The sequence below is a fragment of the Syngnathus acus genome, chromosome 10 (genome assembly GCF_901709675.1).
Source record: "Syngnathus acus chromosome 10, fSynAcu1.2, whole genome shotgun sequence".
Classification (NCBI taxonomy): domain Eukaryota; kingdom Metazoa; phylum Chordata; class Actinopteri; order Syngnathiformes; family Syngnathidae; genus Syngnathus; species Syngnathus acus.
In genome coordinates this window covers 23,837,993-23,855,344 of record NC_051095.1, presented here as the reverse complement: position 1 = coordinate 23,855,344, position 17,352 = coordinate 23,837,993, and the positions used below count along the sequence as shown (strand labels likewise).

Sequence of the window (17,352 nt, the reverse complement as noted above, 5' to 3'; positions counted from 1 at the left end):
GGTTAAAGGGGGGCCTGTGATGCTATGAGGAATTCAGACAAAAGCATTGTTGTTCCACTTTATATAGACCACAACTGAATGATTAAAATGTAAAAAGGAAGGATTTATGGCAAGACTACTATAATAATGCCTCAGATTTATGTGGCTTTTCTCTCAACACTCCAAGACACATTTTACAATGGATACTGTTGCGTTTTGTTCAAGATGTCTGTCGTCGAGGAAGGAAAACAAAGATGTGGAGTAATAGTTGGTTCTTTACTTGCAAGACCAGCTCAGTGGCCTAGTGGTAGAGTGTCCGCCCTGAGACTGGAAGGTTGTGGGTTCAAACCCCGGCCGGGTCATACCAAAGACTATAAAAATGGGACCCATTGCCTCCCTGCTTGGCACTCAGCATTAAGGGTTGGAATTGGGGGGTTAGATCACCAACTGATTCCCGAGCGCGGCACCGCTGCTGCTCACTGCTCCCCTCTCCCCCAGGGGATGGATTAAAATCACATGGGGATGGGTTAAATGCAGAGGACAAATTTCACCACACCCAGGTGTGTGTGTGACGATCATTGGGACTTTAATCTTTTTTTTTTTTTTAAGATCTTGGGTTGTTTCACGGCAGTCAGTACACAATGCACTTCAGCAGATGAAACAACAACCTCATAGTTCCGGTCAGAAAATATATATATATGTAAACATATGTATATATGTAAACATGTATATATGTATGTATATATATATATGTACGTATATATATATATATATTATAGTTACCCTTTTAACTTTAAATCCATAAACCCACATGCATAAATAGTAAATTTTTAGTGTTGCTTCTTTGGCATGTTTTGTGGTCATCTAGTTATTATGGTTGGGCTGTTGTGAACTACTGAGCTGCCTCGATCATGACATTATTTTGTTCCAAACAACTTTTCATTGTGTCATGTAGATTGTCGATGAAAGCCAAGTGCGATCTATTTCTTTTTATATCGTTCTCATGCTTAAGCTGTAACTAGGCCGAAGTGGTGTCAAATTTAGTTTTGTCGAGTGCCACTTTGTAAATGCGGCTTCCCTCGGAGGGCCGTTATGACGGTGAAACCAAATAAATGTTTGTCTCGTCAAATTGTCATATTCCACAAAAAAATAAGAGGTTACTGGGTTTGAAAACAGATGTCAATGATAGCACTTTCTTTAATTATTGTTCGTTACTGTAAAAAAAAAAAATTAAATCTCAATTATTTGGCATACATTTTGGTAAAGATTTTAGTGAGGGTTATGACAGACATGAGTTGCTTTCACAGGCCACACAAAATGATGCAGCGGGCCCCCGGGCCTTGAGTTTGACACCTGTGAACTACGGAACCTTCAAGACAAAGGTCAAATCTTATTCTAATGAACAGGTTCAAAACTGATGGACACAACTGGCTTTTATTCAAATAATGGAGGAGTGTGACTTTCAGACGCAAAGGCTGTGCTGCAAAATGCTTATTCAGACAGCAATGGTGGAAAGACACCCCAGCCCAGCCCTCCTCAAGGTCTATGCGCTGGTTGTCAGTAAATGGAAGGACGCTGACATACCAGCGACACGTAGAACAGGTTGTAATGGGAACCTGACGTGCATTTGGAATGGCGGTAGAACATACTTTGGTCGCTTGCACGCTGTAATAAGATCCTATACAAGAATTTATAAAATGGTTCTGCTTAACAAAGATGTTAATGTTAATTAATTGTTGGCGGAGAAAGCCTCAGGGGAACTGTCTCACACCCACTAACTCATTGTCAAAAGCTGGAGAAACAAGTTGAACTAGTGCAACCAGTCCATCAACTTGAAAATCAATCGAGTGCTTTGGAGAGGGGGAAAGGTGATAAGAAGTCACGTCTCTCCCTTTTGCATCACGAAAGGAGAAAAACAAAGTGTTAAATATGTTTTCTCCTTCCCCAAGGTACAGCTCACTGCATATGATTGAAGACTGAATGTTACGTTAACTGATCAAGTCATGGACAGAGCAACACTAATAAACCACGGTAGTTTCTCCTGCTGCTTCGTTTCTTTTAATTCAACTGCATAGGAAACTAGAAATGTTTTGACGAGATGCATTTTCATAGAAATACTTGAAAGCAAGGGTCAAAATTTAAGACACGTTTCATTTAGTCGCTTAAGAAAGTGTGTCCTCTGCTATTGGACTGGTCAGCAGTTAATAATTAAAATACAAAATGGTCATGTCAAGGGAGTGACTGTTGAAGAGAATCGGTCAAAACAGGCTGGGCACATGCGCTCCTCTGGTCAAGGCTGTGACTGGGACAATTAAAACCAGACTAACTCAAAAAGCTGCTCCAAATGAAAGGAGGAGTAAGAAGTGTTATTGAAATAGAGTGACCACTGCAAACTGGATCCAGACTGAATGCATTTCCGTCAACATCTAATGACTCAAGAGCGATTACTGCATTTACCAGTGTCGAAGGGATGGGCCAATGATCAGAAAGGATATCTTCTGCTGAGTGTGTTATTTTGAAATCACACTGTCTTTACCACTTTCATTATTTTCGGGGTTTTTTTCTTTATCTTTTTTGTCTCTTATTTTTTCCTTAATTTCTTCTGGTCTTTCCTACTGTCAGTCATTCTGTTTTCTTGTCTGTCTGTATGTTTTTCTTTTTTCTTTATTCTGCCTTTTTTTTCTTTCAGTCTTTCTGTCTTTTTTGCTTTGGTTCTTTGTTTTTTACTTTTTCTTTCTGTCTTCTCTTCTTTTTGCTTCTTCTTTCTTTTTATTTCCTTTCTTTCTTTGCATAGTTGCCCCACTTTAATGTTTAGGATAATCAAACTAAAATATAAAGATCAGACAAAAAGAACCAAAGTGAGCATAAGAAGCAGTTTTTATATTTGGATTTGATATATTCCGGGTAAATAATAAAATAAACATTTTAAAGCTAAACCAAACCCTGTGTGAAAATGTAACTTGCCCTCCTTGTTAATCATGAAGTTACTGTGGCTAATCACACATTTTTCAGTTCATTTTCACTGACCACACCAAAGCCTGATTACCTCTAGATGTGTTCAATCAAGAAATCGCCAGGCATAAATAATATCCATGGCAAAGATTACTGCTTACTTTTCTGACTGCTCTCTTTTTTGCACATGGCCATGTAGGTTTAGATTGTTTCCCCTCCCTTAATGAAATTTAAAAAAAATTGGGCTTGTGGGCAGTAATTATTGAAGTAGTAAAATCTTACATGGTATCAGTTCAGCCAATGTTTTGGAGGTCAATGACCTTCACTGATGTGACACTCACTTTTAAATTTCTTCTTTATGGGCTCAAGAAGGTGTCATGAATGAGTAATACATTTTAAACCTGTTTGATGAGTCATGTCTGAGTATGAAATGATCATCTTAACAAGGGTGTGTCTGAACAGCATAAACTGCATACGTTGGCAAAATTTTACGCATTGAGTGTAATGTCTGTGAATCAAATCACTGATATTTCAAAAGGAAAAAAAATGGAGATGTGGCCGGCATGCCCTCATCAAAAGTAGTATTAGCAGAAACGTGCTGCTCGCACAAAGTGCGCAGTAATGACACTGAATAGCTGAGGTGTGAGTTAGTTTGCTTCACTGGGAACACACCCTGCACATTGTCATTATACCTGTTTAAACACGCATACACAGATTACTGTGCCACTCCTTTCAAACGTGGATGTGTGTTGCCTCATGGGAGGGCCAAACCCATAGCGCTCAAAGTACGTTTCGAGACACACACCTTTATCCTTTAATAATTTCACAAATAAATCACCATTGTCTCTTCTATCAGTGAATAAAATGTCTCAAAATAGTCTGACAGACATGATTGTTTGACTCAAATATTTTGTCATGTTTAAGCTGAGTTAAGCAAGTTTCGTCTTTCCTGACCATGTGTCCAGTCTTTGTCAGGGCCAGCAGTGAGCAGCTTATGTTTCATTCAATTATTCATATTTGCAAAGTTACTCAAGTTTGGCGCATGTGAAACTCAACCAGCTGACAGTTGATGTGAGAATTTCTGCTTGACTTTCAAGAATGCTTAATGCTAACACATATGTTTAATGCTAACACATTACATATATCTATACTTAATTTAGACACAATAATCTCCTCAATGTTGCTTTATATACATTTTTGTTATTTGTGTGACTCGGATCAAAATGGTTGGGGGACAAAGTGATTGTAATTGTGCGGACCTAAAAAGGTATTGAGTTATTTGTATCAAAGGGTTTTAAGAAGCTTTTCCTATAGTGTGTTAGTGTTCACTTGTGACAGGATGAGTAAATTACGTGTGAGTGTAAATGATGACCAGCACAACAGAGATCTACATCATCTGCTCCCAGTTTGCACATGCACTCCATTGTTTTATTCACTCAGCAAACACACATGCAACAGTAGCTTTTTGTTGCTTTTTCTCCTCCTCATAGCATAGAAACAATTAATTCACACGAGCAATAGAAAAATCTTGATTGGAAATACTGTAACTCTTTTAATATAATACTCTTCCTCTTTTTTCTGGCTTTGTTGACTGACTGATAAATCGCATACGTTTTACGGCTCTCCTTTGGGGCGTGGGGCAATGTTGTAATCAACCACGAGGAGGAGAAGGAGGAAGCAGAAGGGGAGGAAGGTATTTCTTTGTGCGGGCATGAAAGTCACGACGAAAAGCTGAGTCAGCGGATGACTTTGCGCCGCTTGAAGCGATAACTGCGCCACCCCGTGGCCAAAACAAGTGTCCGTTTATGTTTTACAATCGTCACTTGAATGAGCAAGTAAAGGAATCAAAATCGTCATTGCTGTGTAGTGAATTGCAATTTGTGTTTATGTAAATACGTGCATGAAGAGATAAAATAAGATAATCCTTTATTATTCCCACAATGGGGAAACTCCTGTGTTAGCAGCAGTACACTTAACATATACATACACACACACACACACACACGCATGCGGGGAAGGGGGTAAAAGATTTAAAAAAGTAAAGATATAGTACATAATTAAAGAATATGGACAGTATATACACAATACACAGTATACAGTGGAGATAAAAAAATATTAGATAAAAAAATAGTGCAAAGGAAGAAAAAGCAGGTAAAAGGAGTGTGAGGTAGACAGATATTGCACATATGATTGCACATATGGTTATTGCACGTTATTATTGCATGTTATTATTGTCCGTTAGCTACAGTGATCGGCCTGGTTGTACAGTCTGATGGCAGCAGGAAGGAAGGACCTGCGATGCCTCTCGGTGGTGCATCGTGGGTGACGAAGCCGGTCACTGATGGAGCTCTCCGGGGCTCTGACAGTCTCATGAAGGGGGTGGGAGACATTGTCCATGATGGAGGACAGCTTAGCCACCATCCTCCTCTCCCCCACCACCTCCACCCGGTCCAGACTGCAGCCCAGGACAGAGCCGGCTTTCTTGAATGTATGTATGCATCAAAATGTACAGTTATTAAAAAAACAAAAAGAGAAAACACATACAGTACTTAAACAGAAATATCTAGAACAGAAAACTAACTAAATTTGATATTACTCTATCCCAGTACCAAGTTTTACACTCCTCTGTATGTATATGTATATTTTATACAGTGCTTGAACAGTTTATACATTTATTGGAAATGTGTCCCCATATGTTAAGTAGTTGCAGGCATGCCTCAGTGGTCATCTCCCAATGCAGAGGTGCAGGTTTGATCCCTGGCCCTGGTGACATGACCAAATGTCAAACTGAACCTTCAGTTGCTCCTAACCCAGTCCACATGCTTACACACATGCTTAGTATCATTGTTTCATGAAACATGAAAAGCGGAAGTGATAAAGTCATAAGATTGTTTGCATTATTTTGCAATTCAACAGCTTAAGGCACATTAGACAAACAATTTTCTTGTTTTTTTTTTAATCCATGTCCTGCATGTTTGACCCTAGCATATGTCAATACTTAGCTGATATGCGTGTGTTTGAGCTTACTCTCTTCCAACATCATCAGCAGTACCAGCCTTGAAGTCGGTCCTCTCTTACGCTGAAATGATACTGGATTGTGACCCGAAACCAAATGTTACAGTTGAACATACGTACATTTTATGGACTAAAATAGACAGGCACATGGCCATTACTCTGAGAACATGTGAAAATAGAAGTATAGCATCAATTACTTCACTGGTTCTTCTATATCAAACAAATTTCTTAGGTTCATTTACCTGACATGTTTCGGCGGGTTCTTCCGCCTTCATCAGAGTGTCAGTGATGTGATTGTGACGCGTCACTATGTTCCATAGCCATGTTAGCTTTTCATACACATCTGGAAGACTTTTGACAGTCAAACAACCCCAAAATTACAACAACACAGATGGATGGGGATCATCATCGTGGAATTTTATTATACAGTGTGGTAATTTTGCCATGAAACATGACGCACAACAATATTTCCATTTCGTTTATTCAACATTAAAACTCACCTTAATTTGATTTTGACGCACACTCAAATTTTATTAGCCCCTGATTAACAAATAGTCGCTTGGCCTCGCTCCTAAGAACAGTATTTCCAGGAATCCCCTTTTTGGATGGGTCAAGGGATTCCTGGGAAAACTGGACCCCAGGAGAGAGAAAAATTGGGAAAAACAACATCAAGAAGAAAATTCCAGACCGGTATCTTCCCGTGAAGTTTAAGGTATTCATGGGGCAGGTGCCATGGGACAAATTATGCAATGAATCTAATGTCTTAAATAAAACGCATATCTCAATAAACATGAATACCATAGAAAAGTTAATACCATAGAAAAGTAAATATATTTCAGTTGCTAATTCTAAAAGTGAACTATATTACATAAGCTTCCTTGAGCCACCTGAAAGGAACAACAGCCCTTGAGCTTAATATGAAACACATTGAAAAATGCTGTTCAGGAGGCAATGCTGCCTAAGTTTAATAATAATAATAATTTTGATCGGTTCTTGTGGCATTTTAATTTGTTGTGAATTTGATGTTTTCATTAGCTATAAGCAACTGATGATTTTATAATCTTAGAATTATTTAAAAAGTAAATCATTAGTGTAGTGTTTTATTTGGTGACTGAATTGATATAATAAATGAGCACCCCCTTTTGAAAGAAGTTAACGTTCCACATTTCAATTAAATGAGATGCACCCGTATACTTTACTAATTTAAGTACTAAGTATTTAAGTAGTAATCAGGTAATCAGTTTAGAATATTTCAGTAATATTTTTTCCCCCCTTCAATATTAAAAGCCCAGTTATACGGAAAATCCTCCAAATTGCCCTTAGTTGAATCGCCTGATCCTTGTTGATGTGGTCATTGGAGACCTGGCCGCGCTGAGGCCCGTGACGCAGTCCTCCGTCCCGAGCTACAGTGCTTCATCTCAGACTACCAACTGACCAGAGATGCAGCACTGCACCATGGGCCGCAGGGAGGGACCGCCTGAGAGAGGGCGAGAGAGCGAGAGAACGGGAGAGAGAGAGAGAGAGAGAGAGAGAGAGGGAGGGGAGAGATGGAGAGATAAAGAGAGAGCGAGAGAGAGAGCAAATTCAAATTGCAAAGACACTTTTACGTGGGAGGGGTAAACAGGAAATGACTGAAACCCTCAGTGGACCATCATAATTCAAACTTCCTCTGCTGTTCTCTCTCATGTTACACACACATAGACAAGTTTTCAGATAATGTTACTCAATTGCTCGTAGGAGAATTTGACATCTTAAAAATGATAGCGTCACAAGTGCAAATGTATGTGTCTGTGTGTATGATACTCACCTAGTATCTGCTTACATGCACATCTCACCTGAAACATAACACAAACACACACATTGTTAATAGGGTGTATGATCTACACCAGAAGTCACCAATTTCGGTGGTCTAATCCAATCTGTTTAAGATACATCCCCACTGTAACACACGTAATTCAAATCATCAGCTCACAGCAAGCTCTATCAAGCCTGAGAATGATCCTGATGATTTTAATTAGAAGTGTTGCAGTGGGGATGCATCTAAAGTTAGTGCTGGTGACCCCTGATCTACACTTAGCCCTAACGCTACCGACACCTTTTTCCCTTTTTTTTTTTATAACTACCCACTGACAAATGTAGGTACTAGAGCAACTGAGAAACCACTGTGAACGCATGGCAGAGAGAGGGCACCAAGGAACATTAATAAAACCCAAAAAAATGTAGGTAACAAAATGAAATAAAAATGAAAATGATTTTTAGTAATGAACTATTTTAACTTGAGAGAAAATAGCTTTGGTTTTCATTTTTGTCAATGTCATACATGAGCTTTTAGAGTTTATTTTAAAATGTATTCATGTCGGTATTGCTGTGCGTCTACAGAATGAGGGACAAAAGGTCGTTTGAGAATTGATTTTTTTACACAATAATTAGTGACCTTATTTTAAAAGGTTGCACTCGATAAATATTCCATGTTTTAAAAAAAGCTCATTTCAAAACTAATACTAAAACTAATAAAAAAAAAAAAAAAACTAACTAAACAAAAATGAATGAGGAGTATTATTGTAATAAAAAATGTGATCTAAAAACTAATCCAACATAATTTTTAAGTATAATTAAAAATCAATAGTCGAAATTAAATAATAACTAGCTGTAATGAAAACTTCAAAATGAATCTAACCCTGGAGGACACATGCGTGTGTATGTTCTGCATTAAGTCAGACAGCTGCCACTTATGTGGGTAGACACACGAGAAGGCACGTGCTCAGAAGCGTCGACTGACACAATCACGCTGGAGCTGGCTAATGAAACCGCCATGAGCAAACATTCAGGGAGGTCATAATGGACACAGCATAATGTCAGCCGTCTGTAAAAACTGAGCATTCGTCGTTTTGCATTGTATGGTAAAATGTGTCAAAGTCACGTACCTAACTCAGAGTGTGGAGTGTCCAACAGTGAGTGGAGGTCAGCTCATCTTCATGGCAACCCCTGCTAAACAAAATAGCATGTTAATAAATACAGCCTGCCAGTTGCTTTTCTAATAAATAGGCTAGTAGGACAGACAGCGGTGTTTTAGTGGAATACTCCGACAGAATGTGTTTGACTGGAAACTCCGTCGCCCCATATAAGGTCTCAGTTGCCCTTTTTATTTTTGGGATCATGGAAAATGGGATCACTGCACTGGATAAACATTCCCTCTTTCAGACTGTGATTGCTCCCACAGATAGATTGTCACCCCTCCCTACTAACCACCCCCACCCTCCTTTTTTCCAGCTGGCTACATACATTCCCTTTTCTAGTCACAGGGGGGGAGAGACTCACTTAAAGGGGGGCGGCAATTGGGGGGGGGGCTTCTTCTCCCACGAGCCGGGCTCAACAAGTCCATATTAAGAAGAAAGGCCTCTCTCACACTCTCTCATGGCAGGCCAAGTCTTGAGGTCTGTTCTCAGGAAGTGTGATCTACTGTACATATACACTCTACCAATAAACACATCTGCCCTCTCTCAGACTCTTGGTGTGCACATGTGACATCAAGTCAAAACCTGCATCCTGTTCCCAAGTGCTCGGAAAAATATGCGGGATGTGTGACAATACTATAACATTCAACCAGCTTGATGGTCTAACTTATTTCTGGAACAATTTTACAACATTTAGCCTCATGTTAGGTTACCTCTATGCAAAGAGGTACTAAAGGTTACCTCTTTGCTAACATGTGTCTATTAATGTCCAGGCAAGCGTAGCTGCAATGCAACTGAACCAACGGCTTCCTGCATTTAGAAGTAAATCGCAAACATTTACACTTGAACAACATCACAGAGACAAGATACCCAACACTCACTATGAATAATACTAAAGTAATTTGAACTTTTTTAGACTATCTTATCATATCAGGATATGTGTGCGTGTGTGTGTGTGTGTGCGCGCGCGCGTGCGAGCGAGAGAAAATTTCATTCATGTGTTTAGAATGGCAGTAAGAAAGTCATTGCATCCTACTGCCTTGAACTGAGCTATACTACTACTATACACACATACATACGTACGTATGTACGTACGTATATACATACGTACGTATGTATATACTATATACATATATACATACTCAGTCACATATACATACATACTGTATATTCTGTGTAGGAATTGTTCTTTTTAATTAATGTGAATACAATATACAGGCAGTGTAATAACGTGATAGCAAATATAGTAGGTTATTTGGGAGATTTGTGGGACAAGCCTATTAACTGATCACACAAATACAAACTGACACACACACAAACACCCACACATTGTATGCCACACACAACATCCATCCTAGAAGACTCACATACTCTAAACACCAAAGGTGTTTCTCTACACACACTTAAATAAATGGATGCGATTAATAGAACCACACAATGTAACGATGACGTTACATTGAGCCTGAAACATAATTCTGTGTGGAGACAGATTCACGCAGCATGTGCGCGGGAGAGAGTGTTTGCGAGTGTTTATACAGGCCATGATAACAGCCAGAAAGCCATCTCTTCTGGTTAAACTAAACATTTCCTTATATGGTCTCATTTCCCCCTCCCAGTTCTGTAAATCACACACAGGAAACTCACTCCATTTGACTTTATCTGCTGTCATACAAAGGGTCGCGCATGCGCGCACACAGGCACACACACACAGGCACACACACACACAGGCACACACACACACAGGCACACACAGGCACACACAGGCACACACAGGCACACACACACACACACACACACACACACACACACACACACACACACACACACACACACACACACACACACACACACACAGACTCAGTAAATCGGCAGAAGAGAAAATAGGCACCCATAAAAACATAGATAACTGAATCATTTAAATGTGTACATTCCATTGCCAAATTTGGAAGTTGAGGGGCGCATTATGACAAGAAGAGCTATAGCAGGAAACCCTATATACATGGTATGTCTTTGAAATTAGAATTGCTATCAGTGGGGCAGTTCATAATAACGTCAGGGGTAAACTGAACAAAGTGGTCTCATGCAAGTCGTACATGAAAGGAGACACTTCCAAACTTGCCAGAGGATAGATGGCTGTTAGCAGTTTAGACACATCTCATTCAATACCATGAGCCAGTGTGTCCAATGTACCATTCAATTTTGTGTATCAACCGCATATCATATATACATGTGTATATGTGTGTGTGCGTGTTGTGCGTGTGTGTGTGTGTGTGTGCGTGTACGTGTACGTGTACGTGTACGTGTATGTGTATTAAGGCCATGTTGAAAAGGGAAAAAAAAAGAAAAACAGAATCGCATTATAATCCTGAGATTAATGAAAAATATAAGAAACAAATGTGTATTTTACAAGAATTAGATTGGAACAGTACACTATAGAATAGAATACTGTAGAATACTTTTTATTGTTTTTAGTTATTTTTAGAAAAAAGTAATTCAATGAGAATAATAAGATTAATTTCACAAGAGTAATGTTCAGCATTATATATACTGTATGTATATACAGACACAGACGCACACGCACGTGCACACACACACACACGTAGTGAGAAGGTAATTTCGATCTCTTTGTGTGTCTTGACATGTGAAGAAATTGACAATAAAGCAGACTTTGACTTTTGACTTTGATATATGATATGCGCTTGATACACAAAATTGAATGGCAATGAAGCGACATCACTAGTTTGACCTCAACAATAAACAAATAAACAATGCATGTGCATCTGAATATGTGTCTTGAGATTTCCCCTTTTCCTCTCATGTGAAATTGACCCTGGGAATGATGTTCTTTCGGTTCCCCAGGGGACGTTGTGTTGGGGGGTGAGTTTGAGGGTTGGGAAGGGGATCATGTGAAAGTCCAGTCAACTAAGTACATACAAAACCACTCCCCCCAAGATGTTTCACTGCAAACTAAACTAAATAAAGCATTTCCTGCTTTCTCTTTTCTCAAATATATTTCTTTGCAGTAGCTGCTGCGGTGCGTGCGTACATGTGTGCGTGTGTATGTGCGTGTGCGGGCCTGCGCATGTGTCTCACCTCTTGGGAAAGCTCCCATCCATCTGTGAGTAAATGATCAGGCAGCATTCTGAGGGAAAACAAAGTCATGAGCTGTGAAATGCATAAAATCCAAGTCTTATAAATCCCTCATATAGTTAACATGCTGGCCGTAGGGATGTGCAGGATGTCAACTGGCCACAGCACCTGGATTCATTCAAGTTTTCATATTTTCTATACAAGAACTGTATGCTCTTACAAAGATAAAGCTCTAAACTCCCTGTAAAGTACATTTGGCAAAAAAAAAACATTGGGGTTGTCAAATCCTTGCATATGAGAAATATGATGAAATATCATAACAGGTTCAAACTTTTTTTCTTTTTAAATTCTAATTTTAATTCATTTTAAATAGGTATAATTTCAAAGTAATGGAATACTCCCGAATTAATGGATGAGTATAAGAATGTATGTTGTTTCTGCTTTGCCCCGTGAAAAACTGTGTTAAGGTGTGTCACTAAATGCCAGCTCCTGAAAATTCAACCACATCAAATCAACATTTTCATCAAATAATATTTATTATGGTATATATTGGTGTGACAGAACTTTCACTTGATGCCAGTTCTTGCGTAATCCAATCACTTTCATTACTATGTTCTTATTGATGCCTTTTCTACGGCATTTGTCCACATGAGGCTCAAATGTTAGTTTACTTTGTGAGAGGCGGGGGACACCCTGGACTGGTCGCCAGCCAATTGCAGGGTCATTACATAATAATGTTTGAAGGACGGACATACGAATGCATGGACAAATTGGGCCTATTAAATGTCTTAATTGGTGTCAGATTGCGTAATACAACTTTCTGACTGTACAAACGAAATGAAATGATTTAATCATGAACCAGAGAGGCTGCGCTTGTCAACATCTGCACTCACTGGGCAGTTAATTCGGTACACATGTCTGATGTGGTATTATTATACCATTATACTGTGAAAGATGGATCAAAAATCCAGCCTGCCTTAATAAGAGGATATTCCCCATATGTCGGAGGATGTAACAATCGGTTCCTTGTTGTAGCTGTAATAAGCAACAGTATACAGCAACACTGAATTATAGTAATTCTAATAAAATGATCAATAAGCAACTTCAGCACACATGTAACTGATACATTCATTGTGACCCAAATCAAATAAAACTGGCGGCCTTTGGAATGTTATAGCTGATTCCAAATAATTGTGAATAAAAAAAGGTGGGAAAATGACGTTCTGTTGCCCTACCTTGTTTGGAGACGTCATGTCATGGTCTTGGAGTGAAGGTCTCAGTGGCGGATCTTCCCGTTTGCTTCTCTAAAGAACTGATCAGCATCAGTGTGAGACCCTCCTGGCCTCTGCGTGTTGTCTTTATGAAGCAGATGGACTTCCAAGGCATGCATTCCTCTGTTACCTTGTATGGTCACTGGGGGGGGGCGGGTCCTACTCCAGAGAATGGCCCCTCTGCACATGACTGATGGTGCCGATGTCAGATGACCTGAGAGCCTTCAACCGCTGACCTGTGGAGTCTGTCTGGGAAAAGACTGAGGACGACTGGGAGAAAAGCAAAGACGAAGAGGTTAATGGGAAAGGGTCCGGTGGGGGTGGTGGTGGGGGTTTGGCTTGAGGAGAGTTAGGAGGAGGACTGGAAAGAAACTGAAGTTGAAAAACAGGGGATTTGAGAAGAAAAGTGAGCAGGGAAAATACAAGAAAAGAAGGAGGAGTGCGTGTAGACTGGACACATTTCATTCAGTCAATAGGAAAAAAAAAAAAAAAGAGGTTGAAATTTTTCATATTTCTTCTAAATTTGGGCTTTTTCTGCTCTGGCAGCTGAGTGGACAGCAGACTCAAATAGCATGTGGAACTGATTACAGCGAGAGACGGAAGAGGGTTATTATTTAGAGTATCAAAGCGCATGCACACAGGCGCACACACATGCACCAAGCATTTTAAGAGTTCCCATCAGGACAGGATTAAAGTCATTGAACGTCCTTTTTGTTGAGACGTGTGTATATTTGAAGTTCACCAGCATATAAATTAAAATGTAGGAAGAATATGTGTGGTCGTAACTATGCAGTTACTCTATGGCTCTTTCATGACCTTTTCACAGCAGTCATATGAATATAGGATGATACAGGAATTTGTTGACATTGATGGAACGGTCCACAACACCATAATCTTCTTCATGTCACATGTCTGTGTACAGTAGCAAGTAGACTGCTAACTGACAAACATTATGGCCAAGCACTTGTTAACAGATTGGCTTTGTTGGTGGATTAAGTCTCATGATTGTTTTAGTTAGATGCATTTATTCAGAGGATTTCTCTTATGATTTGCTTATCAAATCTTTGTCATCTCATGCAATCACTGTACACCGCGCAGTATGTTAGACTAGACTCTATTTTAATGACTGGCATGTTGGTAATTTCATACATGAGTGTAGGCTGATGGATCTACCAGTGGGAGGACTGCGCTGGTGTGGGAGGGGTCACAGCTGACTTAAAAACTTCAGCCATGGCCAATCATACCATTCCTTTCCTCTGTTTAAATGTACTTCATTTTTGATAAGGCGGAAGCACATCTGCACAGTGAAGTGGGCACATGGAAACACCCACCATCATTCGTGTGATGGCCCCACATAGCTACACCATACCATCCAGTATATACGTATACTATATACACTATATTCAAGTGAATAAATTTTCCAGGCAAACAGGTTGTAATTGGAAACAGGTATGTCATGATTGGTTTCGCATTGCACACATACCCAACACACAGGTGAGACATGCTTGGATGCAGCGGGTTGCCCTCACCAGCCGGGGGCCATTTGTTGCAAGCCAAACGGCACACTACGCTGCCTTCAAGTACTATGTGTATATCGGACATAATAGAACTTGAAATGTGGCTGTTGAACTGCAAAATGGGGACATAATCTATGACTCTTATGCAGCAATCAGTGCTCAGTAATGTCAAAAATGGGGTTTTAAATATAAGCTTATCATAGGGAACAATTCTAAAGCTGCCTACGTCATGAATATGACTTATATACGTAAGTGTTGAGTTATACAGGTTTTAAGGCACTGTCACTGGGGGTGGTCCCAAGCCTTTTTGCTCAGCTGTCACTCATGATTCCACGCCTTGCTCATTTGGGTAGGTCGGTTTTGGCTGGATGGACCGACGGACGTACGGATGCAAGTTTGACCATTCATTCAAAATACAGCTAAGTGTTTCAAAATGGATGATTCCAAAAAAATGTCAAGTAACATGAGAACACTTCCAATGTTTATGTAATGTGTTCAGCTGAAACAATAGTTCACACAAAAAACTGTCTTGGGTTTGACAGTGACAATGAGTTCATTTTCTGGTGAAAGAAAAGCTGCCGAATCAGAGAAGGAAGCAAGAGTGAGAGATGATGAACATCACACGAAGGGAGAAGGAGAGCAATATTTGATGAGAATCCAAGAAGCAAGTGGAGATGAAGTGAGGAAGGAAGTTAAGTGGGAATGGTGGCAAAATCTAATATGCGCAGTCTTGGGTCACAGTTCATTTTCATTCATTCAGGCTCAGTGCGACACGTGGAAGTCAAAGAGGGCCAGCCAGCATAGATGGGACGAGTGAGGGCAGAATAAGCTCTTCTCTCCGTCTGCTGTCTTTTGTCTTAATAAGGTAATGTTTGGACACGCTTCACTGTTTACAGCAGCTTACCAGACTGGGCCATTAGAGATGGCAACCAACCACGGACACACACACACTCACACGCATTAACACACAATGTGGTCTTATCCCACATATGGACTGGAGTCCTGCAGACATTTAACAACAAAGTAAACATGTTCTTTCTTTTCATTTGCCACAGGACGAGTAAAAAGCTTCGGCAATTGACTGCTCCAAATCCTCGCAGTAAAACAAGAAAGACTAGGTTTTGTAATTCTCTCAAGCAACCTTCATAAATGAAATTTTCGTAGCAAGAGCCATGGTTCAAGGCCTGGACGGATGCCTGGATCGAGACTTGGGTTGAGAATTGGGGTGCATTTTATATGCGGTCCTAAAAACGATGTAAAGTGATGTGACGTAAATAAGAAATAAAAAAAGGTCGTGACAATTGGGCATTCACTACATGTGCTTGTTTGAGACATTGTTTTACTCATACAGTGGAACCCTGGAAGTCAATCGCCTCAACATATTCGATTTTCAACGCAAAATGCTGGGAAATCTTTGTCCCGATTCTCAGACAAACTTTGAAAACCAACCCGACACACGCGGCTTTGTAAACAAAATATACGTCGTTCGTTCCACCTGCTGTGAGTCGGCGTTGGTTGGTCAATGGGGAAAATTGCTTTGGAACTCAACGGTTTTGCTGGTCAACGCTCCTTCTGGAACAAATTAGCATTGAGATTCCACTGTTGCACATTGTGACTTAGCATTTTGGTATGGAAAAGACAGGGACCTTCAGTGGACTCGGGTACATTGGATATTATTAATGAACTTTATGGACACCTTCATTTGTACGCCTGACCACTTACAACTTTAGAAATGGACAGAAATGTGGAGTTGGTTTCCATTAAAAAGAAAAAGTTCAATACATATGGTAACGGTCCACACGATGCCCGTAAAAGTTCGTTGTGAAAAGTTCTTCCACACAGAAAATATTAAACCATTTGACAACAACCATTTGATTTGTGCACCAAAGAACAGTCATGCTAGGAAAAAGAGCAAATGATAGCTCTTGAGTATTTCCAACATAATTAAGGTTACATGGACTTTTATTATTTTAATATTATATTAATATAATATTAATATTATTTTATTATATTAAAATTATTTTGCAGATTAGATTAGATGTTGCTCAGACTGTGTAGAAATAAAGTAGCTGTTTTGTGTCCACGGAAGTTCAATGACGAGAGAACTGTGGCCAGTTTCACTTTGTTTACATTTCATGACAGCGGCAGACCAGTCTGCTTCACTTGAGTATGTGTATGTCTTGTCTGTCCTCCCAAATTGTCAAAGCAGGAAGCGCAGCGATTAGTGGTGTCGAAATTAGAACGTGTACAGGTGTCGCGTCTCCGGCTGCCAGAGGCCTCGGCGCTTTGGTCTGTAACTCGTCTATCATTTTTGCTATTATTGGAGCAGAAGCCATGGTAGCCATAATTCCACTGTCATGAGCATGTAGTTTCCCACTCACTTGTAGTAGCTGTTAAGTCTTAGCAACGTGTAGCAATGCATTTTAACCTTGAAATGACCTCATACTTTTTATTTTATTTTATAACATCTGAACCACAAATTGGTTCAGAAGTTACATGTACATAAACATTTCTTTTTAAAACTACTTTTATGGAGTAGACTTTTGTACTTAATATACTCAAATAAACTAAAAG

At 39.7% G+C, this 17,352-nt stretch overlaps 1 long non-coding RNA gene across 3 annotated transcripts; it reads right to left on the bottom strand.

Annotated features, from left to right (window-relative positions):
* Nucleotides 1–6,342: 6,342 nt before the first annotated feature.
* Nucleotides 6,343–13,619, bottom strand: LOC119129267. Of its 3 annotated transcripts, none has more exons than XR_005099158.1 (5): nt 13,392–13,619; nt 13,226–13,302; nt 11,994–12,042; nt 8,871–8,931; nt 6,343–7,781 (listed from the first exon to the last, which is right to left on the bottom strand). It is a non-coding gene; the product is annotated as an uncharacterized LOC119129267 (long non-coding RNA). The 3 variants fall into 3 exon arrangements; XR_005099157.1 differs by lacking the exon at nt 13,392–13,619 and having other exon boundaries at nt 6,343–7,423; nt 7,754–7,781; nt 13,226–13,384; XR_005099156.1 differs by lacking the exon at nt 13,392–13,619 and having other exon boundaries at nt 13,226–13,383.
* Between the last annotated feature and the right edge of the window lie 3,733 nt (nt 13,620–17,352).